Source organism: Ochotona curzoniae, unplaced genomic scaffold, assembly GCF_017591425.1.
Source record: "Ochotona curzoniae isolate NIBS_2020 unplaced genomic scaffold, NIBS_Ocur_1.0 contig_1, whole genome shotgun sequence".
Taxonomy (NCBI): domain Eukaryota; kingdom Metazoa; phylum Chordata; class Mammalia; order Lagomorpha; family Ochotonidae; genus Ochotona; species Ochotona curzoniae.
Genome location: NW_024464918.1, coordinates 15,011,463 through 15,034,047, shown reverse-complemented (window position 1 = coordinate 15,034,047; position 22,585 = coordinate 15,011,463). Strand labels below are relative to the sequence as shown.

Genomic DNA, 22,585 nt, shown 5'->3' with positions numbered 1-22,585 from the left:
ACCATAAACCCAATGTGTGTTGAGTTTAGGAGAAGCTTTTGAGTGGTACAGAGGAAAATAACAAGAGCTGTGCTATGGTTAGAATATTGTACCTTCTGCACATTCTTGGTGAAACTTAATCCCCATAGCAACAGTATTCAGAGGCAGGGCTTTTAGAAGGCCATGAGCTCCTAGAGCTCCACCCTCAAGAATAAGAATCAGTGCCCTGAGGCTGGGTTGGTGGTGCTAGGGTAGAGGAGTGTCAGCCTCTGTTTGCCTTTGCACCTGCCGCCTGGGGAGGGAGTGTGGAGCAGATGCAGCATACAGTCACTCTGCACCAGCTATGGAGCACAGAATTCCTCAGACACAAAATCTGCCAGCACCTTCATCCTAGAGATCCCAGCCTCCAGAATGATGAGATGTGGATTTCTGTTGCTTATAAGTGACTCAGACTAAGACATTTTGTTGTAACAGCCCAAATGGACTTTGATGAGTAGTCACCACCACTGGATGCAAAGAGGTGAGCAGAGCACATAGTTATTTGCAAGCGGAAGGAGTCCTCTGGGGCCTGTTGGCTTGAGGGCAGAGGGCCTTGAGTAAAGGCCAGAGGGTGCCCAAGGCAGCATCTCTGGAAGAGGATGGGAAGGGGTACAAACACTTGGCCTTACCTTTCTCCCATCCTCCGTCAGCCAGCCATCACTTATTGATCGATCTAATCCAACCAGAAGCCAGAGGACAAGGGGACTTGGGAGGGCAGTCCATAGTAGTCAGTACCAAGGGCAGAGCAAGGGGAGACAGATGACTGGAGTGAACCTGAGGGGATCAAAGAGAAACGCCTGGTGTAGATGCCAGTGCTTGCTATGAGATGCTCTCAGGCTCAACAGTAAAGCAAACCCCATTCATCTTTAGTAATTCTACACTTATAAACTTGCCTATTTGCTAAGATTTACTAAACTCAAAGACTGGGGCTTTTTTTTTTGCCATCATTCGTGATATGTTCATGTGACAAGCAGCGAAAATGCTGTGTCACCCCACACTACACACACTTTTCCAGCTGAGGTCACATGACCTCAGAGCTCATTCTGTAAACAAGTGGTATTTTTGCAGTGTGTTTAATGCTACATTATTTTGTAAATTTTAGCTCTTTTTTTTCTTGGTAATTTTATTCTTTCAAATGGCCACTGAATATAGTCTTGTATCGTTGTCTAGCGTAACTAAGTGCAAGATAATCATGTATCTTAGAGAAAAAATGTGCTAGATATTAGCATAAGTCAGACATGTATGAACAGGCAGTTGACCTTGAGCCCGATGTTAATAAAGCAATAATGTATTTTAACTCAGGTTCTTTTTCAATGAAATTTGCATAAAACAAATTATCTATTTATGCATTGACAAACACATGACCAGAAAATGGCAGGTCCCTTGCACTGCATATTTCCCGTAGGATCAAGGGTTGAGGATCTAAGGGATGAGAGAGGAGAGCTGCATAGGAGAAGTGCAGCATGAGCTGCGTGGGAAGAGTACGTGGGGATTCCCAAGCGGCAAAGCTACGAGAACATTTCAAAGTGAAATCGGCATGCATAAAAACATGTTTTGTTTCAATCTCTTCTCCTGATTCATGAGAATACCTTAGAAAAAGTCCATAAAAATGGAATTAAAATTTTTATTTTAGTGTAAAAATTTCTGATATCCATGCATAGATTTTTCATCATAGGTATTTTGACCAAGCTGGCTTAAGCACCTTTATATTTTTGTGTTAAAAAAGGAGTCTTTTTTCATATTATTTATTTTTTATATTTTTAATTTTTTAAGGGGAGAGCGTGAACACAGTCCCCCACTACCACAAATTATGCAGCCGAGTTTCCCAGATTTGGGGAAATCGCAGGGGTCAGCACATCCCAAGTGCAACGGATGAGCCTCACCCCGGGAAAACCACCTGCCTGATCATGATATCTCCCCTGCCAGGTAAGTATGAAAAAAAGGAGTGTTTAGGTCTGAACTAGCAGGTGCTGGTCATAGTCCTGGGAGAGTCCACTGAAACAGCCTACAGCCGAGCAAATCTCAACTCTTCCTCCTCTAGGTTGACCTCCCACTCCACCTAGCTGCACCCAGCTAGAACTACTGAGAAGTTCATCCCTCCCCACTTCCTCAAAGACTATTTTTAAGTAGAAGTGTTCATAATTGAGACAAGCAACACAAGCATCCATTTGCTTTTCTGTTTTGTCCTTTCCAAGGCACTTTCATATCTAAGATGATGTTTGATCCCTAAAGTTGTTTGTGGATGGTTAAAAAGGCGGGAGTCTCAGCAGAGAAGTGATACACGGGGAGGTTAAAGGCTTCCTGGGGCTTGGACAGCTGCTTAACACAACTGAGAATCTAGAACCTATTGCAAGTCCTGCATTCTTCTTACGGTCACACCAAAATTCAGGACCTGTATGATCATAAATTCTCATTTTGAGTCCCTGTAGGATACTGTACTCTATTCAGCGTGTTGCTTTTATTATTTCATTTCATCTTTGAAAGAGCCTTAGGAAGAGGCAAATTTGGTATTATCCAAACTTTACAGATGAAGAAAATAGGGTTCTGTAAATAAGAGAAATAACTTGTGATTTCACAATTAGTAAGTGACAGAAAAGGGGCTTAGAGTCCTATCCAAACTCAATGCTTCCAGCCAGTCTGGGAGTTGATTGTGCGATGTCTGTGCCTCCCAGCCATTGGGCCTCAGTTACATTGTTGCACTCCAAATCCAGGTCAGAAAGTACTCCTACATTCCTTTGTAGATCTTATCTGGAACTATAATAAATAACATCTTTGTAAATACAGACAAAATGTTCTTTGCTACCAAGCTATGTATAAAATATCTGACTCCCAAGGGAGTCCAGGTCTCTAAAGTAGTGGGAAATGAGCAAAACGAGAGAAATGTAGCAGAGAATGTCCTGAACAGGTTTCTAAGTAGCGAGGATAGAACTGCAGAGTTTCAACACCAGCATGCTCCAGCAGGTTCCACACACGAACTGATAGGAATGAGTCTTAGAATTTTGTGAAGGCGAAATGAGCCCATCGGGGTAAAATGCTTAGCATAGAGAAGGGCCCAAAATGAACATTCAATACATGTCAGTGTAAAACAAACACATTAACAGACTGTTTTAGGTTCAAAGACGGAGCTAGGAAATCCTTTCTTACAGAAAGGCCTGGGGTCTGAATCCAGCTGATCTTGGAAAACCCTCCCCATCAGCTTTTCATCTGTTAAGTGAGACCATTTTGAGCAAGTGGTCAAGTTTTTATTTCTAGCCAATGTAAATTGTATGACTGCCAAGTTTCCCTCTTCCTTCTAACCACGTGGATGCTGAGCACCAATGTGTGTGCCTGTTGTAGCAAGCTCATAACACGTAGAGTTGCTGTGGTCTGCTCTGCTTCCTTGTTTTATTATTTATCTTGTTCTGATATATATATATATATATTTTTTTCTCTCCATCTTCCACTGGATATTTTTATTTTAAAAATTTCTTACATTTTAAATTCTTTTATGTAATGCATCTTTGGTAACTTAGACAAAATATAGTTTTGAGAGAAGCTAAGATGTTAGTAAGATTGTTTAGTGTGGAAGTGGGAGAAACTTTTACATAATTGCAATCAAAGGATGCATTTGATTACACCATCTTGGACAAGTTGTTTAATCTGCCTAAGTTTCCTCAGTCACGAAGTGACACAAACGGCTTATATGTTCCCCATAGACTGATTATGAAATTCAAATGAAGTAATGCATTTGGCAAACATTAGCCACCACTACCAATTTTCATTATTCAAGTTTTTGTTCCTGCTCAGTGCAGATATTCCACTACCGGTTTATATAAAATAGGGCCTGATGATGGTTTTAATGTGTGTGTGTGTGTGTGTGTGTGTGTGAGTGTGTGCGTGTGTGTGTGTGTGTATGAGTGTGTGTGTGTGTGTGTGTTTGAATGACAGACTAAGAGAGGGAGAATTTTACTATGCATTGTTTCATTCCACAAATGGCCACCACAGTCAGGGCTGGGCCAGGCCAAAAGCAGGAGCTGGGCACTGCAGCCAGGTCTTTTATATGTATGGCAGTGGCCAAGTCCTTGGGCTCTCATCCACTGCCTTGCTTGGCACATTAGAAGGCAGCTGGGTCAGAAGCAGAGTATCCAGTATTTGAATCGGCAATCCTGTGTGAGATGTCGTCAAAATAAGCCACTGCTGGCCACTGTTGGTGGTTTTTATATGGAGATCTAGATGCGCTAAGTAATTTGAAGCTTTCCTAAAAATGAGGTAAGGTTGCTGTCATGTGTGGGCCCTAGCTTTGGAAGTGGCAAAGACATTTTCACATGACAGCCATGATCCTCTCATTTCTGATGGAGCAATCTGGGGCTGGATGTGTAGGAGATCTCAAGGCAGAGACAGCTATAAATTTCAATGGTGAAACATAAAATGGTTTACCTCCAATTATTTATCCAACCTACTTTTATTAAACTTCTGTTAGGTATCAGGCTTCGAGGAAGCATTGGGGAGTGAGGTAGGCATGTGTCCGCTCTCTTAAATGTTATGGTCTAATGCAGGAAAGCCTGTTGACAGTTATAATACAAGCAGTGTGATAAGAGAGGAAGCCCAGGAAGCCATGGGAGCCCAGTCAACTAATCCTAATCTGCCCCCAGGCAAAGGACCCTAGAAGAGGCAACAATTACAAGGATCCCAGAAGGATAAACAGATGGTCAGCAGGTAAACTGGAAGAAAGTATGCAAGCGAGAGGGCAAGGGTACACAGCAGAGCTGGGCTTGTACAAAAAGCAAATGCCAGAGAGGACACAGCAAGTTTGGGAAGCTAGCAGCAGTGGTTTGCATCCAAAGGCCTGCACAGGCAGGTGTCAGAGCAGGAAGACCCCTGTAGCCCGTGGTAGGGAGTTCAGGCTTTGTACTGCAGGCAGTGAGGAGCTGCTGAGATGCGTTAAGGCTGAAGGTCATGTAGTCTCTAAATCATGTCATTTCCCACATGTAGAGGGATGTTGGAATGTAGCCAACACCTTCATTTTCAGGGGGTGGGTTGGGAAACAGGGGTGAAGTTACTTGCCTAACATTCTTCTGCTAATTGCAAAACTACAACCAGAAAGCAAGTTTCTGAATTTCCAACACAGTGGCTTCAGAAGACATCAGTGCTTGTTCCTTTTTAAACAAACTCAAGGGCCCAGGAACTATTTTCGTCTAAGATTTAGCCAAATACATAAGTAACAATCTCACTCTTTTTTTTTTAAAGACAAAGAACAGAAAGAAAAAAAAACTTCCAGAAACTGCAATATCCAAAATCATATGCCCTTTCACACAGGATGCGATTGATTGGAAATCTGTTTGGTATTTGTCATCACCGGCATTCAAGATCTCAAGACCACGGCAGAAGGGCCACTGTTGTGGAAGAGTGGATTAAGCTGCTGCTTGCCCATCAGCATCCCATATCAGAGCACAGGTTTGGGTTTTGGTTTTGGCTACTCCACATCCAATCCAGTTCCCTGATAAAGTACTTAGGAAGGTAGCTGAAGATGGATCCACGTACTAAGGGTCCCTGCCACTCCGGTGGGAGTTCAGGATGGAATTCCTGGATCTTGAATTCTGACTCTGGCCTGGCTGTGACCTGGCTGTTATGATCATTAGGGGAGTGGACATGTAAATGGAAGATCCCTCTCACTCTCTCTCTGATGTTCTTCCTTTCCAGTAAATAAATGAGTCCTTAAAAAAAACAATTATGGTGGAGAATAAAAATTTTCACATAAAAAAAAAAAGAAAGAAAACAGTTCCATTTTTACAGCTTTCCTCCAAAAGCACTCCCACAGCTTTCTCACATGAAACCAGGGACGGAATTGTGTATGTTGATACATATGATATATGAGTGATCCTTCCGCCAGTTTGAACTAGAACGAATTGAGTAGTGCCCAGCTGTGCAGGACGGTGACGGCTGCGCACTCGGGAAGAAAGAGGGAGGTCGGTGAGGACGCAGACTTCGTGAGTCTCTTTCTGAGATTCGAATGACGTGGCACCTCCTTACAGAGCTCTGAAGGGGAACAGCAGAGTGATGAAGCTCACACGGTGGTACAGGCAAGCATGTATTCAAGAGAGGCTCCCTTTAACAAACCAGGACCTTTCCATCTGCATACACTCCACAATGTCCTAATCACCATCACATGACCTGCCCTGGGAGGGCACCTCTCTCTGGAGGCAGAGTGGTAAGGTCTTGCTTGGGCCGTCTTCAGATTCAGCCTGGTGCAGCCCCCTCCAGCCCGGTCTCAAGGCCCCACCACACAACATCCTGGTGAGCGTTGCTTCTTTAAGATTTCTATATAGCAGATGGGGAAGACTTAAAACGACAGGTGTCATTCCTTCCCGCCCTGGGCATCCTGGGAGGAGCTTCCTGTCATGCTTTGTGTCCTCCAGGCAGTGTTTCCTGTGTGTCGTTGAGGCCAGCGCTTGCTAAAAAGGTGGCACCTCCACAATTCTGCTCCGAGGGTCTGAAGAGGAGTGAGGCTAAGAGTAGCAATGGCAAGCAAGTTCCAGCAGCCCAGAACCCAACCCCGATCCCCATCCCGACCTCCAGCAATAGCCGCTAGCAGGTCATCTGGCTCCTTTCCTCTCTGAACTTCCTGTGGCTGGACCCGAACCTGAGTCAGGATGACTGACACCAGTCCTCCTCACAGACGATAAACTCTAGGAGGGCAGCACCACTCAATACTAAGCTCTTAGCACGGGGCTTGGAATGAAACAGGTGATCCATAACGCCTGAGTCTATAAATGAGCACGTGGGGATAACGTGAGACCAATGCTGGCTGTCCTCGGGGCCGCAGGTGCGTGTCCCCAGCATCGGGGGGCTGTGCCAACTCCTCTCCAGCGTGGGCGCAGGACAGCCCGCTGCCCCGGGGCGGCCGGCTTGCACGCTAAGAGGCTCCCTGAGCCCGCCCCTCGTGGCCTGGGTGCGCTGGCCGCACAAGGGGTGCCCCAGGAGCCCCTCGCCGCAGCCATTTCCTGCTCTTTGTGTGACAGCGGCGCCGGCGGAGGGGCAGGGCCTCGCGACGAGGGAGGAGTCGCGGCGGGCGAGGGGCGGGACCAAGGGCGGGCCGAGCAGCGGCCGGCAGAGCCGAGCGGGGCAGAGCATCCTGCGCCCCGGCGCGGGGCCCTGCGGTAACCTCGGCCCCTGCCCTGGACCTGCCGCAGACCCAGGTAAGCGGCACTCGCAGGCTTCGGGGTCTTCGCGGGGACCGGGATGCTGCTGCGGACCGGGATGCAGCCGTGAGGATGCGCGAGCTGTGGACGCGCGCGGGGGGCGCACGGCACCGCGCCCGGGTTGGCGCGGCCTGAGAGCCTTCGCAGGTCCAGTCTCAGGTCCTGCGCGACGGTTGTCCCTGTGGCCCACCGTGGGCCCCTTGGTGTGAACCCTCTGTGGAGAGCCGCTGGCACAGCGCGGAGCTTCGGCTCGGAGGCGGCTGCAGCAGCAGGTGCGCGGCCTGGGCCCGAGGCACGGGCCCGAGAGGAGGCGGTGCTAATCTCCTAGACCGGAGACACCTGCAGCGGCTTTGAGCCGGCTGCGGCCACATCCCTCCGCTTAGGCACTGCAGAACGCCGGCCCCTGCCTTTGCTGCCGAAGCCACCATCACCTCCCCGAGGCCGGCAAGAGCCGCCTGGGCCCGCCTGGCAGCCACTTGGGGCACACAGCGCCCTGCGGCGAACGTGAGCTGGGTGGGGCGAAGGGCGCCGTGGCGGAGTTCGGGGGTGGAGGGCTTTGATGAGGGAGGAGGTGCGTCTGACCTGCTTTGAAGCTTTCGGGCCTGCTGTGGCATCGCTGTCCCAGGCTGTCTGCGGGCTGGGAGGAGGTGGGGGAAGGGGTGAGTGCTCTGACTTCTGCGGGGGGGAAAGGTTGGGTTTTCTTGCGCTGTGAGGAAATGGAAAGATGTGTCTGTGTTGCCGTTTGCATCTCAGGCCAGCCTTACTAGCACCTTCAAAGGTACAGCCGCCTATGGATCCAGGGAGTTACGCTTCTTATACAGAGAACCCCCAGCTGGCAAGGACACTGTGAGTGCCTGAGTGCCCTGCCCTGCCAGCCCAGGGAATCTGCCTTTGAACTATGCCTGCCTGGTTTCACCAGGATATGGAAACCCTCAGGTGCTGGTGAACCATCAGCTGTCTTTCCAGCTGGGTTAGGAATCAAGTGAGGAGCTTTCCCTGAGGTTTCTGGTGTAGACGGAAAGGGCAAACCAGGAGCACGTGGGTTCCTGTACTGGTTTCCCACCTCTTACCAGCACCCCCATCAGGGCAATGGATCTCACGTTTCTCTTGGATGTGAGCCCTGTTAGAACTGGTGCCAGCAACCCCAAGGGGGCAGAAATCTAGGTCCACAACCCTGGGCAAGTGGTCGAAGGCCTTGGCCATAGTTTTTCTCCACTGTGAGACCCTCTCTGACTCCTGCATCTGTGCAGCTCTCCCCACCCCGTTCTCCATTGTCAAACGTGGTTTTCTAGAAGGGAGCTGTGGGCGCGTTTATCTTGAAGAGCTTCCTACAGAAGAATATCCCATTTGGTGCTGAACAGGTGCTTGAGAATTCACTTAATCAGATGTGGATGAGCTGTATTTTAATAGGGCAAACGAAGTCAAAATGTGTGATATCTCAGCTGCATGCAGTTTTGAATTGTGAGCTGGGGCGCTCTCCAAAGAGTCCCTTGAAATGACAGCGCATCGCAGCTGTCCACTCTGTGCATGGCGAGGATAGCGTTGGCGCTGAGAGGAGGCATACTGTAGGAGGGAGAGCGTGTGAGGGAGAGAATGAGTGGTTGTGTGTGTGTGTAGAAATGGTCAGGGCTCATGGTCACCAGAGGCATTGGTTGAACACCAATGCCCACTTGAGGGATGTGAAACTTTTGTATAGAGTTACTTGTTGGCACTGGCTGCCATCTGCCAGGGCAGTTATTAGGTCAAAAGAAGAGTGTGTGATTGCTTATTAAGCGGGTGCCTCTGGCTGGTTCTGTACACTGCCTCTGGCTGGGGGTATTAGCTCTCTGCTCACTAAGCTTCTTTATTATATTTCCTGACCAGTTGTGACCAGTTCTGTAGGCACCCAAGATGGCCTTGTTTAGTCCGTGCTGGAAAATGGCAAAGGAAAAAACTTGCTTTGGGCATTAGGCCAAGAATTGAGTATATAGTCCAGTAGGATTGGAGCATTTTAGTTAAATCAGAGTCAGGCCGTGAGCAGAAAGTAGACAAGAATTTGAAGTGTGGTAAGGGGCTTCCAGAGAGCACCATGCATCCCCTGTGATACCTCCGTGCCCTCTCGGTGTGGAGTGGGCCTCCTCTGTGGCTGTCATTGAGCAGAAAGCTGAATTAGGTGATGAATAGGCAACAAGCTCATTAACATTGGGAGCGGCACTCCTGGAAAACAGTGCTGGGCTGCAGCCCCCACGTTCAAGGCTCAGTCAACACACTCAAAGACGCTTGTTCTGGCCACTGTTGGCCCCAGGGTTCCACAAAATGGCCTTTTTGTAGCCTCCGTGTGGCCACCGTAACAATGAGTCTATTTCTTTCCTGGCAAGTATTAATTATTCACTGGTAGTTGACACAGCCAGACATCAGTCACCTCATTGGAGCTTTTGTGAAAGGCCTTTAGCCTTGTCATTTTGAGGAGCAAGGCCATGGGGCGGCCCACTGAGGATGGCCTGCATTGGCAGTGGAGGTGGCCAGAGGAGGCGGGGCATAGCGGCCCCTGCTAGGCCGTTGACTGGGTGGCCAGCTGTGCCGGGGGAGGAGCTGTCCTGCCTTTGGATGCGCTCATTGAATGGGGGCTGTATGAAGGTGGCATGCATTCACATTCTATTCATGTACTTCTTATGTAATCAGCAAAGATTTGGCTCACATGCATTGTCAACCCACAGTTCTTGCCACCTCTCTACATCCAAAACTTGCCTGAATTTTGCAGTTTCAGAGGCAGTTGGTCTCCGTCACCAATAAACCCCGCTTCAGGTTTACCTGCCAAAGGAAAGGAAAGCTGACAAGATGCAGTGTCAGTGAGGTCTTGGGAAAGCAGGTGTTCTTGAGTAGCGAGCAGAGGTGGGTGGAACTTGAGTCAGCAGGGCGGGGCGGGGGGTGGGAGAGGCTGAGCAGAAGGCTGGAGCTCACGTTTCAACACTGGACTTCAGGAAACACCTCTTCCTCTCTCTGTAGTGAGCATTTTGCGACTGACCAAAAAACGTGGAGGGCATGCCTGGCTCCCTGGGCAGACAGAGCAGCACCAGAGACTGGTGACTTGTGCCGTGCTTTAAATCAGCCACGACCCCTCTGATTGTGTAAGCTGAGCAATGGAAAGCAGTGTGCCTACCTGCCTGTGGCCACAGATCCTTCTGGGGAGATGATGTCTGCAGATCCTGGTGTAAGCAAGAACAGGCCGTGGAAACAGAAGAGGATCCCAAATGCGGGGCTCTCTCAGCTGGGTACCCTCCATCCCCTCAAGGAACAGTTTCTTAATGATGTATTGTGTGTGTAAACTGAGCCGGCGGTCTGTCTGCACCCTTGAACTAACAGGAAACAGAAAGGCATACTGTGGTGCCCAGGTTCTGCCGAGGACCCTGTACATCCCTCTCCGTGCAGAGACATTGCAGAATTCAGGCAGTGGTAGGCAAGGCATCCCAGGAAGTGAAGAGTTTGGCTATGAGCTTCCTAGCCATGACTACTAGGCGACAGACTGTGTGTGATGTGACTTAGAGGATGGCCATTGAAACCTTGGTTCTTGGGCTCTGGCGACAGAGGAGAAAATCAATTGGGTGCTAAGTCTTATCAGAAAATGTTTTGTAAAGGCAAAGCGTGGGTTCAGGTAGAATGCCATACTAACAGTATTCTGGCTAGCTGATATGTTGATAGGCTTTATGGCACCTCAGGAGCAATGCAGCAGCTGAAGAAAATCATTACAAGCTTTTGCAAAGGTCCCCAGTGGAGGCTTCTCCCATGGTCTGCTGGGTTTAGTGTTTTCATCACCTATAGACATAGGGGAAGAGTGACTTATGGCCTTTGATTAACCTCTAGGTAGAACAGAACAGTATTTGGTGCCTCTACCTCATAGGAGATCTGTTTTGTTTTAGATCTTTATTTGTTTTTATTGGAAAGTCAGAAATACAGAGAGGAGGAGACAGAGAGAAAGATCTTCTGTCCTCTGATTCACACCCCAAGTGGCTGCAACAGCCAGAGCGGAGCTGAGCCAGACCAAAGCCAGACCTCTCCCAGATCTCCCATGCAGGTGCAGGGTCCCAAAGGTTCAGACTGTCCTTGACTGCTTTCCCAGGCCACAGGCAGGGAGCTGGATGGGAAGCAGGGCTGCCTATACACAAACTGGTGCCCATATGAGATCCCAGTGGTGCAAGGCTCGGCCTTCAGCCACTAGGCTATCACACCAGGCCCTGTTCTCTGTTTTAAAATATGGGAGGTGGGGTCTTCTTTTCTTCAAAAAAAGAGAGGTGGTAGACTGCTCAGGACTTTGCAGAGACGGCACAGGGAGGGGAGGGGATGGGGCGGGGGGAGGAATGCAACAGCTACTTCTGTGGATGGAATCAGAAATCAACTGGGAATGAATAAGATAAATGTCTTAACTTCCCAGCTGAGATCAAAGAAAATCTGTAGGGTGGACCCTCATGGAAGACATTCAGTAACTCACTGTTAAGGGATACCTGAGAACTATTTTCAGGTTGCTCTTTTATAATGGATACTTTAGTACCAATTTGGGCAAAATTGGATATGAGTTTAAAATGAGGGCCCAGACCACAACCTCCATATTGGAAAGAGGAATCCAGCTTCTCATGATGGTGGAGAACGGTGTGATGGAATTTTGTGTTAAAGTCCCTTCAGATTCTTACGGTCATAAGACTGATGTCACTGTGGTGCCCTAGCAGACCGTAATGTTTGATTTTTTTTTAAACCTAGAAGACATGAATTTGAGTGGTTGGCTCATGTGTTCGACCGAACATTTACGAAGTGTTAATTCAGCAAGTGGGGTTTAGGATGTGCCCCGTTCTGTGCTGGGTGCTGTAGCAGGAAAGGTGGCTGCACCTGGCATTGTTGATGATCTAGAAAACCAGCAAGATGTACAACAGTTCGTAGTGCTGTGGAAGTCTGGACTGAGAGCCAGTCAGTGACCCAGAAAAGGAAGGGGAGATGTGAACTTTACACAAAGCGTTTTGAACTTGCCTTGGACCTCTGTAAACAAGTGGAATTTGAGAGGGGGAGAGGGCACTGCACAAGGGAGTGAAGATCCTTTGAGCAAAGGCACAAAGCAAGGCTGTCTCAGCACAGGCTCGGGAGCCCTGCACTCCTTAGCATAGTGGTGGGTAGTGTGTGCTGAGAAAACGCGATATCCGGTGAAGCCCCTTCGCTGTGACGTCCCGCCTCTGTCAGAGGCATTTGTTTTAGAGTTGGAAGCTCACTGAGGCCCATCCTGGTGATTCCTGGTTGCTTGTGTCCCCGCCACCCTTTTTTTCCTGTACATGATGGACAGTAATGGCATGATCATCATATCACACGCATAGGCAACGTCTCAGCTCTCCCTCATTTTCCCCAACTCAAAAAAAAAGAGAAAAATATACTAATGATAGAATGGCATGGGGGACCTGGAACCCTCCCTATACGATCTTGTAATAATGGGCACTTTTTTTTTTTTTTTTTTACAACCCCATAGCAACCTTCATGGTGCAAGTTTCAATGTCAGGATCGAGAACCACGACCAGGCCAGCCCCCCTGTTCTACAGTCAGGACGATTTGTATATTTTGGAGAATGACAATGTGATGTGGGAGGCCTGAGTCAGTCTTTGGACAAAGCCATATTCAAGCTGCCATTTCACGTTGGCGAGGCTGAGATCTGTAGGCTTCTGCCTGCCGACCACACCTCGAGTCTCACTTTTTGCTTCCACAGTGACTTCCCTTTCTGAGTTTTAGCAGGTGCCTCTGAGAAGCTGTTACCCTCCCCGGATGCAGGTCATGTGAGTGTCCCCTGGGTGGCAGTTGTCATGGGCCCCAGCCAATCAGAAAGCTGCCTTCAGAGCCCTGAGCTCCCTCCCTTGAGGACTGGGGACTGCACCCCGAGCTGCTGGTAGCTGCCTAGTTTGGTTATCAACGGAAAGACCTCCCCAACCTTGACAACACAGGAAGCAGCTGAGTAAAATGGCAAGTGAATGGACACGTCCTTAAGCCCCACCAAGAGCGCTTTGCCTGCTTGAGAGCAACAAGGAGGGTGAGGCCTTCCCTGGAGGCTGGCAGGACTTCTCTTTTCTGACCTCACGTCCCCTCTGTGGAGAAGAGTTTCAGGTGGCAGGGCCTCTGTTCCCAGAAAAAAAGGGCAGCAAGGAACTGAAACAGCCAACCTGTCCTGCCAGCTGCGGTTGGTTCACAGCCAGATATCTGAACTGCTAGCAAGGTGGCTTTGGGTTGTCTCTTACAGTCACAGCTAACATTTTGATCAGAGCAGCACAGGCACACACTTAGAAAAAAAAAAAAAAAGAAAAACAGAAAGACTATTAATGAAGACCAAGCACACAGTGCCACCTGCTCCGAGGAGTTGTGGCTTTTCACTCCTCCTTTCTTCCCGTTGTGGCCTCCAGGTCGCTACGCAATAAGCTTACACTGCTGTTTCTCGAGTTATCTGTTCCGTGCGTGGTCTGATGACTTCCTGCCGTGATAGATAAGCAGTTTTCTTCCACTCTCCTCCTCTCTCCCTCCACCCTGACCCAATCTCCCAATAGTATAAGAGCGCTAGTGTAACCTAAATTGTCTGAAGCATCCACATTGTTAAATGTGTATGAACGATTGTACAATTGTATGAATGATGATTGGGAAAGGGCCAAGCAATATCCTTGGATCATAGTTCCTTCCATCCTTGTTTTTTATATTTTGTTGTAAAATTAAAACCCCTTGCCCAAGTGCCTCCTCTGTCCCAAGCTTTGGTTTCTTTATCACTAGCGGTCAGATAGAAGCAGAACTGCACCACTTCCTTCTTGTCCATTCTAAACTATACAGCCCATTGCCCTGCCCACTCCAGAGGCATCACCATCTGACAGTCATTCCTCCAAGGTGGGCAGCCCGGACACCTGCCGTGAAGTCCAATCAGGTATACTGAGGGACCACATAGTGTAGTTGGAGCCTTGCCTCCTGGTGTCGTGAGGACATGTCCCCAGCTGTCTCCTGCGGGTCTCTGCTCACCACACCTCTGTAGGAGCACGTTGATAGCATACCCCTTCCCCAACTCCCATTTCCTCTCCAACTTTATACCTCTCCTGCTTGTGCTATACCTGAAGCTTCCCCAAAACAGAAACATGCTACCGTGGTTCAGAAACAGCTTTCTTGAAGTACAGCAGGCATAATATTTGATACACCACTGAACACATGTACTGAGTTTAGTATACTTAGAGAGTTGTGCAACCATAATCATAGTCAATTTTAGGACATTTGCAGGACTGCTGATTTTTTGGACTCACTGTCAGCATCAGGATACCACTGAGTAGCTGGTATCTCCATCGATTTCCCAATGTGATAAATGGGTTCCAGAAATGGAACCAGTCAATTGATGACTAATTTTTTTCATTTAAGTAACATTTTCCAGGTTCATCTATATTGAGGCAAGTGTCCACTCATTTCTTTTTGTGGATGAATAGTACTCCATTTTTTGGACCTAACCATTTATTCATTTGCCAACCAGTAAGCATTTGTCTATTACAAACGCTATTATGAACATTTGTGTGTGCGTTTTGGGGCATACATGTATTTTTTGCATCTCTTGGGGCTATATCTAAGGGTAGAATTGTTGGATCATATGGTATCTGAAAATTTAAGGAACCAGCCATCTGTTTGCAAACTTGCTGCATTATTTTACATTCTAGTATTGGTGATCCCAATTTCTCCACATCCTCACTTACTTGTTTGCTATCCTCTGTCCTTTTTTTATTACAACATGATAGCCTCCTTATAACCTCTGTCATTATAACCATCCTAACGGGCATGAAGTGCATCATTACAGCTTTGATTTGCGTTTTTTCTAATGATTAAAGTTACTGATCTTTCATTGAACTTATGGACTAATTTTATATCTTTGGAGAAATGTTTGTTAAGATCCTTGACCAGTTTTAAATATTGGGTTTTCTTTTTATTTATTTTTTAAGATTCATTTTATTTGTTTTAAAGGTAGTTACAGAGAGAGGTAGGGACAGAGAGGTTTTTTGTCCGTTGGTTTTTTCCCTAAATGGCTACAATGACCCGGGTGGGCCAAGCCAAAGTCAGGAACTAGGAGGTTTTTGCAGGGGCCCAAATACTTGAGCCATCTCCAGGGGTGCATTATCAGGGAGCTGGATTGAATGTGGATCAGCTGGGACTCAAACTGGTACCTATGGGACACTGGCATTGCAGCAGGTGGCTGTACATGTTTTGCTACACTATTACCCTCTCCCCCTGCAAATTGGGTTTTTATTATTGAGTTTCAAAAATTCTTTATGTATTCTATATGCTTGCAGATAATATGACTTATTTTTCCATCCTGAGGATTCTCTTGTGCTTTCTTGATGATGTGCCTTTGAAGTGTAACATTTTTAAAATTTTGATGACTACATGTGTCTTGATGTCATTATATAGTCCACTCCTGTGTTTTCTTTTCAGAGACGTACTGGTTTAAGAGTTGTACACTTAGGTCATTGACCCACTTGAGGTTAATTCTTTATATAGTGTTATACAGGGATCAGGCATGTTAAAACACAGACCAAGACTAGTTCAGTTTAATAAAATTGACTTAAACGAGGAAAAGGTTTCAGCCTGTTGCACTGCAGCCTGAAGTTGATTCTGAATGCCCCTGCTTAACAGCCTGGTGAACTGTTTTCATAACTAGAGGGACAGGAAGTGACATACAGATTACATGATGAGTGCTCCATGGAATTTGTCTTATTTGTGAACGATTTAGCAGCCTAGACCTTGTGATTAGCTCAGGACTTGTCTGCTGTGGTTGGCTGAGGCCCAGTTGCTTAGTTACAAGAGTATACTTAAGTTACAAGGTCTTGTAAATCAAGCTAGGTCGTTGTTCACTACATATGGAGCCACTTTGGACCATTGTTCAAGAACAGAAGCTGGTGTAGGCTGCTTCATTCCAGTTCAATAAATGCAATTTTCTTTTCACACGGAGATTCAGCAGCTTCAGTATCATTTGTCCTTCATTGACTTGTCTTGCTAACTTCATCAAAAGTTTGTTGATGGGGCCAGGTGTTGTGTGATAGTGGGTTAAGCCATTGTTTGCAGAAAAGGCATATCATATGGCCTGATTTTGGCCCAGGCCCACCCCATCCCTGTGCACATTTGGGAAGTGGACCAATAGTTGGGAGCTCTCTTGCTCTTTCTGTCTCTCAGCCTATCTGCTCGCTCTTGCTTGATCTCTCTCTCTCTCTCTTTAGAAAAAGCATTTAGAGTTTACTTCTGCATTCTCCATTGACTTCAGTTGGTGTGTATGCGTGTTTTCATGCCAGCACCACATTGTAATTTTGAAATCAGAAAGTACGAGTCCTCTGGTTTTGTTTTCTTTCAAAAATTGTTTTTGCTATTCTGGTTGGCTCCCTTAAACTTTATAGAACTTTGAGGATTTGTTTGTAAAAGAAAAAAAAATAAGATTTATTTGTCTTGAAAGGAGAGGCACAGAGAGAAATCTTCCATATGCTGATACACTCCCTGGATGGTGGCCACACGCAGGGCTACACCAGGTGGAAGCCAGGAGACTGGAGATTTATACAGGTGTCCCACGTAGGTGGCAGGGGAACAAGGACTTCAGCCATCCTCTGCTGCTTTTGTCATGCCACTAGCGGGGAGCTGGATTGAATGTGGAGCTGGGATGTGAACTGACCTATGATGCCATGCTAGCATCATAGGTAACAGCTTTACCTACTTGCTAGAATGCCAACCCCCTTGTAAACTTCCACACAGAAGTTCATTGAGAGGAGTTGGCACACTGACTCAACTGCTAATGAGCATTAGCCACCTCCAAGCCCCAGCATTCCATAGGGGCACTGGTCCGTGTCCTGGCTGCACCACTTCCCATTCAGCTCCCTGCCTGTGGCCTGGGAAAGCAGTAGAGAATGACCCAAATCCTTAGGAGCCTGAACCCATGTGGGAGATCTGGAAGAGGCTCTTGACTTTGGATCGGCTCAGCTCTTGCCATTGTAGCCAATTGGGGAACCAGTGGATGGAAGATGTTTCTCTCTGTCTCTCCTCCTCTCTGTAGAACTTGCTTTCGAATGAAAAGAAGTAAATCTTTAAAAAAAAAAAAAATTTGATAGAGATTGTGTTCAGTCTGTAGGTCAGTTTGATGATTGTGCTTTCTTAATGATAATGTCCCAGTCTATGAACATATGGTAACTATCCATTTATTTAGATCTTAACTTTTTTCAACAATATTTTGTAGTTTTCAATGTATATGTTTCGCATTTTCCACTTGTTGAATTTATTCCCAAGCTATTGTAATTTTTAGATGCTATTATAAATACAGATATTTTCCTAATTTCATTCTCAGGTTGTACCTTACCAGTGTATGGAAGTATAATAGTTTTTTATTTGCTGATACTGTGTCCAGGAACCTTAATGAACTTTTTCGTTCTATCAGCTTTTAATGTGTATGTGTGTTTAATATTTATTTATTTTCATTGGGAAGGCAGATTTTTGGAGATTTTTCATATTTTGGTTCACTCCCCAAGTGGCCTCAACAGCCAGAGCTGAGCAGATCTGAAGCCAGGAGCTATGAGCTTCTTCCAGGTCTCCCATGTGGGTGCAGGGTGCAAGGCTTTGGGCTGTCCTCTACTGCTTTCCTGGGCCACAAACAGGAAGCTGGATGAGAAGTGGAGCAGCCAGGATAGCCCGGGGTGCTAGTGCTTGGAAATGGAGGATTAGCATGTTGAGCCATTGCAGTGTGTGAGCTTATTTTATTTTTTCCAGAATTTTCTATATTCAAGATTTGAGATCTTGAAATAGAGATAAGGTTTTCTTTTTTTTTTTTCTTCCTTTTCTTTTTCTTGTCTGGTTACCTTGACTGTAACCTTCAGCACAGTGCTGAGTAGAAATGTGAAGAGCAGATTTGTCTTGTTCCTGACCTTCCATTTTTCATCATTGAGTCTGGCATCAGCTAATGGCTCTTACACTTGATCTTAGCCAAAAGGCTGAGAAGCGATAGCTAATTGCTTTTGTATCCATTCTTTACAGGCTGAGGAAGTAACCCTCTATTCCTAGTTTTGTAGGGGGATTTTTTTTTTCAGTGTTTTTATCATGAAGGGTGTGAGATATTTTCAGATTCTCTTCTTGTTTCTACTGATATAATTGTGTGGGTTTGTCCATTAATGATGTGGCTTATCAGTTCAGTTTCTCATGTTAATGTCGAGGCAATCTTACATTCCTAGGGGAAAATCTCATTTGGTCATGGGATGTGATCCTTTTTATGTTGCCAGAATCTGTGTTGTTCAGGTGCATTTACTGAGTACTTTGTACAGGTCACATAGGTGGGTTAACTTATTCAAAACCTATGACTATTATTATTCCTTAGATCAAGCAAAAAAAAGGAAGAAGAAAGCAAATGAGACCCAGTAAGGTTCTGTCACCTATCCCAGGCCACATATTCAGATGTCAGTCAAGACCCTGACTCAAGCCATTCAGTTCCCCAGCACACTAAAAAAAAAAAAAAAAAAAAAAACCCTCCCATGAGCATGCTCATGTAACAGCGAGCTTGAGTTACCCTCTACTTTCATTAATTTGTTTTTTTTTTTTTTTAGTTCTCTGTGTATGGCAAGCACCTGTGGTTTTCTACATGCAGTTGTGTTATAAAATATCCTTCCAAAATATATCTGCAAAGTGGCAAAAAATAATTCATTTAGAATACATTTAATAATTGTACTAGTAGTTTATGGGTATAACTGCATATTCTTAAGTGAGCTGTGCTACTAACAGTTAAGGAAGAGGAATGGGATAACCAGAGTGAAGATGTGGCCGACCTCAGGTCATCTCCTTTCCGCGGCGTTGGCAGGAGACTCCATGGTAGGCTTGCATTCTGTCATTCAATGTGTCTTCAGTGCCTAGTGTTTGTGGCACTCCCCTAAGGTCTCTAATTGTCAGTAATGGGTAAGTAGTAGTCCGTGACCTCGAATAGCTTGCATACAGATGGTTCTCCTCTAGCAAACTCAAACTGATGGCTACTGGCTGCCTAGAGCTTGGTGTGTCCTGAGAAGGATTCTGAGCCTGCCTCTTGACACAGTGCAGAGTGCAACAGAGTTGTTACGAGTTAGCAGTGTCAGCCCTGACATGGGAAGCAAAGTGAAGTTTTAGGGGTCCTTTCTAAACCTGAAAGTGTAAAAACAAGGGATGCACACCCTCAGGTCCCTTCTGAGGACAAGAGGCAGGCAGGCGGGATCAGCACATGCAGTGTTAGCACTTGCCATGAAGATCACCGCTTGTGAAATACTGAAGCTCATTCCCTTCAAACATTTCACCATTTTGATGAAGTTCTTTCTAAAATATAAACGACATTTTGCCATATGTATTTCTTCCTCTGGCTGCACTTTTTAAAAGTGTCTTGGACAAAGTTGGGCCTTTGTCCAAGAGAAGGAGAAACAGAGTGATCTTGCATTCACTGTTCACTCCCCAAATGAGCACAAGGACCAAGACAGTGTTAGCTTGAAAACAGAAGCCTGGAACTTCTTCCAGGACTCCTACCTGGGTACAGGGACAAAACCATTTGAGCCATCTACTGCTTTCCCAGGCTCACTAGTAGGAGGCCGGATCAAAAGTGGAGCAGCTGGGACTGGAACTGGCATGCATATGCAATGCCAGCACAACAGGCCACAGCGTAATTTGCTAAGCCACAGCACTAGCATGCAAGGTCTTTCTTGATGTCTTAGACTCAAAGGTCAAGCACTCATTGAACCAGAAGTGAACCAGTTACAGATGTATGTTCGTATGGAAACTGGGCATACATTACACAGTGCATATCCTCAAGGAGATTGTAGTTTAGGGACAGGGGAGAAAACATAGTAAATCATGCAGAAAAGTATTGTAGATGTTACGAAAGAAGAAACACATTGGATCAACAAGGACCAAAGGAGAAAACGGGATCCAGGGAGGGTACTTGGGCGAATCAGAAAGGCTTCCTAATGAGGCAGCAATTCCCTTAAGGTCTCTTCCCATTCTGGGGTCATCCTGGCAGCACAGGGATATTTGTCGGAGTTGCTTTGTGTACCGTAACATTGGTGGCACTTTTGTGGGCTCTTGTGTCATGTCGAGTTCTTGTGTTGATAGTCATCAACAGACATCCACGTTTGCGTGTTCCTTCTCTGTCTTACATAGAGAGCCTTGTCTCTTCATACACAATCTACTATCTGGCTGCTAACTTTCAACATCCAGTAAACTTTTGCCAACATTTTGCCAAAACGCAAACGTGTAATTTTCTTTCACAGACAAGTAAAACACCCTAGACATGATTGCATGTGGTGGAGGTTAAGCGCCCAGGTGTCACCAAGGGGTGATGGATCGCGCCCAGTGCACTCCCAGTGAGCCACATGGTCTGCTTTCGCACTCTGCTGTCAGATGAGCACAGTTGGTCTCTGCCTGCTTCTCACACCTGGAAAGAAACTGGCTCTGAAAAGGGGTCTCCACTCCATGGATGTAGAGTGACCTGCTGCCGAGTCGCCTCCTGTCAGCGGGCCTCGCTGTCCACTTCCCCACCCAGTTTCCAACATTCCCAAACTCGACTCCACATTCCTTCTCTGGGTTTCCCCTTGCTCAAATGCCATTCCCGCCACCCCCCATGTTGTTAATAGAATCTAAGACTTTCAGTTATTTTTATATTATTTACTTACATAATATTTTGCATATGTACATGTTTGTGTATATGCGGGTGTGTATTTTATGATTGTGTAAGTAGGAAACAGGGCTTGGCACGTATGCATATATGTGTTTATATAAGTGTATGTGGTATGATGTGCGTGTGTATGAACCATAAGGATGGAGCCTTTTAGAGATTAAGATGCTTCTTGGGATGCCTGTCTCAGCATCCCAGGCCTTGAAGTCCCAGCCTCCTGCAAACGTACATCCTGGCAGGCAGCAGGCGATGACCCCGGCATGTAGTAGGCCCAGACTGAATTTCAGGTTCCTGGCTTTGGTCTAGCCCAACACCAATGGTTACCTTTGCAGAAAGAACCAACAGATGGGAACTCCTTGCCTTTTTCTTTGTCTCTGTTTTTCAGCTTTTAAAATCAATAAAAGTAAGTGTCGTTTTACAGAAATCACAAAATACAGCCTCTAGCTGAGAGTCATATAGACAAGGAAAACATTTTCTGGTCTCTTTATGTTCGTGGACCCCCAAAGGGAACAGCTCAATGGGGTCTTATTCTTTCTGATGAAGGAAGAGGCGGCCAATTCAGGGTGGAGGGAAGAGGGGACATGTTTGGCACCTCTGAAAAAAGGCACAAGAATGGGTGTGGTGTGGAAGAGAGAGCTTGGAGTCAGGAGTCAGTAAATCCCATCTCTGCTCTTCCTCTGCCACTAGCTGACCATGTGACATGAATGAAAGCAGTTACTTCTCAGTAACACAGCATTCCCAGGAAAACAGCAAGGTAACACCTGCCCTTTCAAATGTACAGGAGAGCTGTGATGGAAGAAGTCCGTGTGAGGAAGCCTCAGGACTGAGATATTAGAGATACAATGCCTGCCTTACTGTAGGGGAGTTATTACAGTGTTTGCTTCACCTACTCTGTTGAAACTGGGCTGTGCAGGAGCTAATGATGGCCGACCTCATGAGCGAGGGTAGAAGGTGGAACGCTATTTTGGACTCAGCACCTACACTGTGCCCCGAAAGACCAGAACAGACAAACATGGACTCAGCCATGCCAAATGCCACACAATTAAATGGAAACTTTAAGGAAACAGAGATCCCAAACCAGATCAGCTTTCCCTGAAAACACAAGATTCCAGGGCCCCTGAAATCAGCCTAACGAGATTGTGCCCTCTGCTTTACTTCTTACAAAACAGAAACCTGAAGGAACCTGGTGTTAGCCTGATTTCTTCTCCTTGTTGTTCAAGGTCTTTGTTCCCTCCTTGTAAAACTCCACTGTTGAGCTGTTGTCCAATAGGAGCTCTCGTTCTGCTTTGTGGAACAGAGGCTTCTCTGATTTCAGGAGTTATAATAAAGACAATTAAAGCTATAGCTAAATTTGTCACCATTCGACTTCTAGCACAAGTGCTGGCCAAGTGCCCGCTCTCCATCAGTTTCTGGGTTAAGGATTCCTCATGCGGTAAACGCACAGAATCCTCGGACGGGAATCCCTGAGCACAGGCACCACTGGCAGTTCTTCCCATTTTCCAGATAAGACACTGAGGCTCAGAGGCCTGGGATATTGTGCTTGTGGTGGTGAAGCTCCTAAGTGGCTGGCGAAGATTTGTGCCCACAACTCAAGCTTGCCCACGACCCTAGCTTAGGATTTCCCTTTAGCAATAATATCATACATTTGCATTCTCCTTCTGGAAAGGGGGAAAAACCTGACAATGCAAATCTGGGGAATGGTTTCAAGTGTGGATGTCAGAGCCTG

At 46.5% G+C, this 22,585-nt stretch overlaps 1 protein-coding gene and 1 non-coding gene across 5 annotated transcripts in view; one reads left to right on the top strand and one right to left on the bottom strand.

The window, feature by feature from the left end:
- Window positions 1–1,788: 1,788 nt before the first annotated feature.
- Window positions 1,789–1,952, bottom strand: LOC121154417. Its single transcript, XR_005883513.1, has one exon. It is a non-coding gene; the product is annotated as a U1 spliceosomal RNA (small nuclear RNA).
- A 5,113-nt stretch (window positions 1,953–7,065) lies between these two features.
- CYFIP2 (cytoplasmic FMR1 interacting protein 2) overlaps window positions 7,066–22,585 on the top strand; it is a 111,317-nt gene continuing 95,797 nt past the window's right edge. For 3 of the 4 annotated variants that reach the window (XM_040989489.1, XM_040989568.1, XM_040989342.1), the window contains exon 1: window positions 7,096–7,193. The gene's annotated coding sequence lies outside the window, so the exon portion shown is untranslated. Of the gene's footprint in view, window positions 7,194–22,585 lie in introns of all 4 variants that reach the window. The other variant, XM_040989407.1, reaches the window with a different exon arrangement.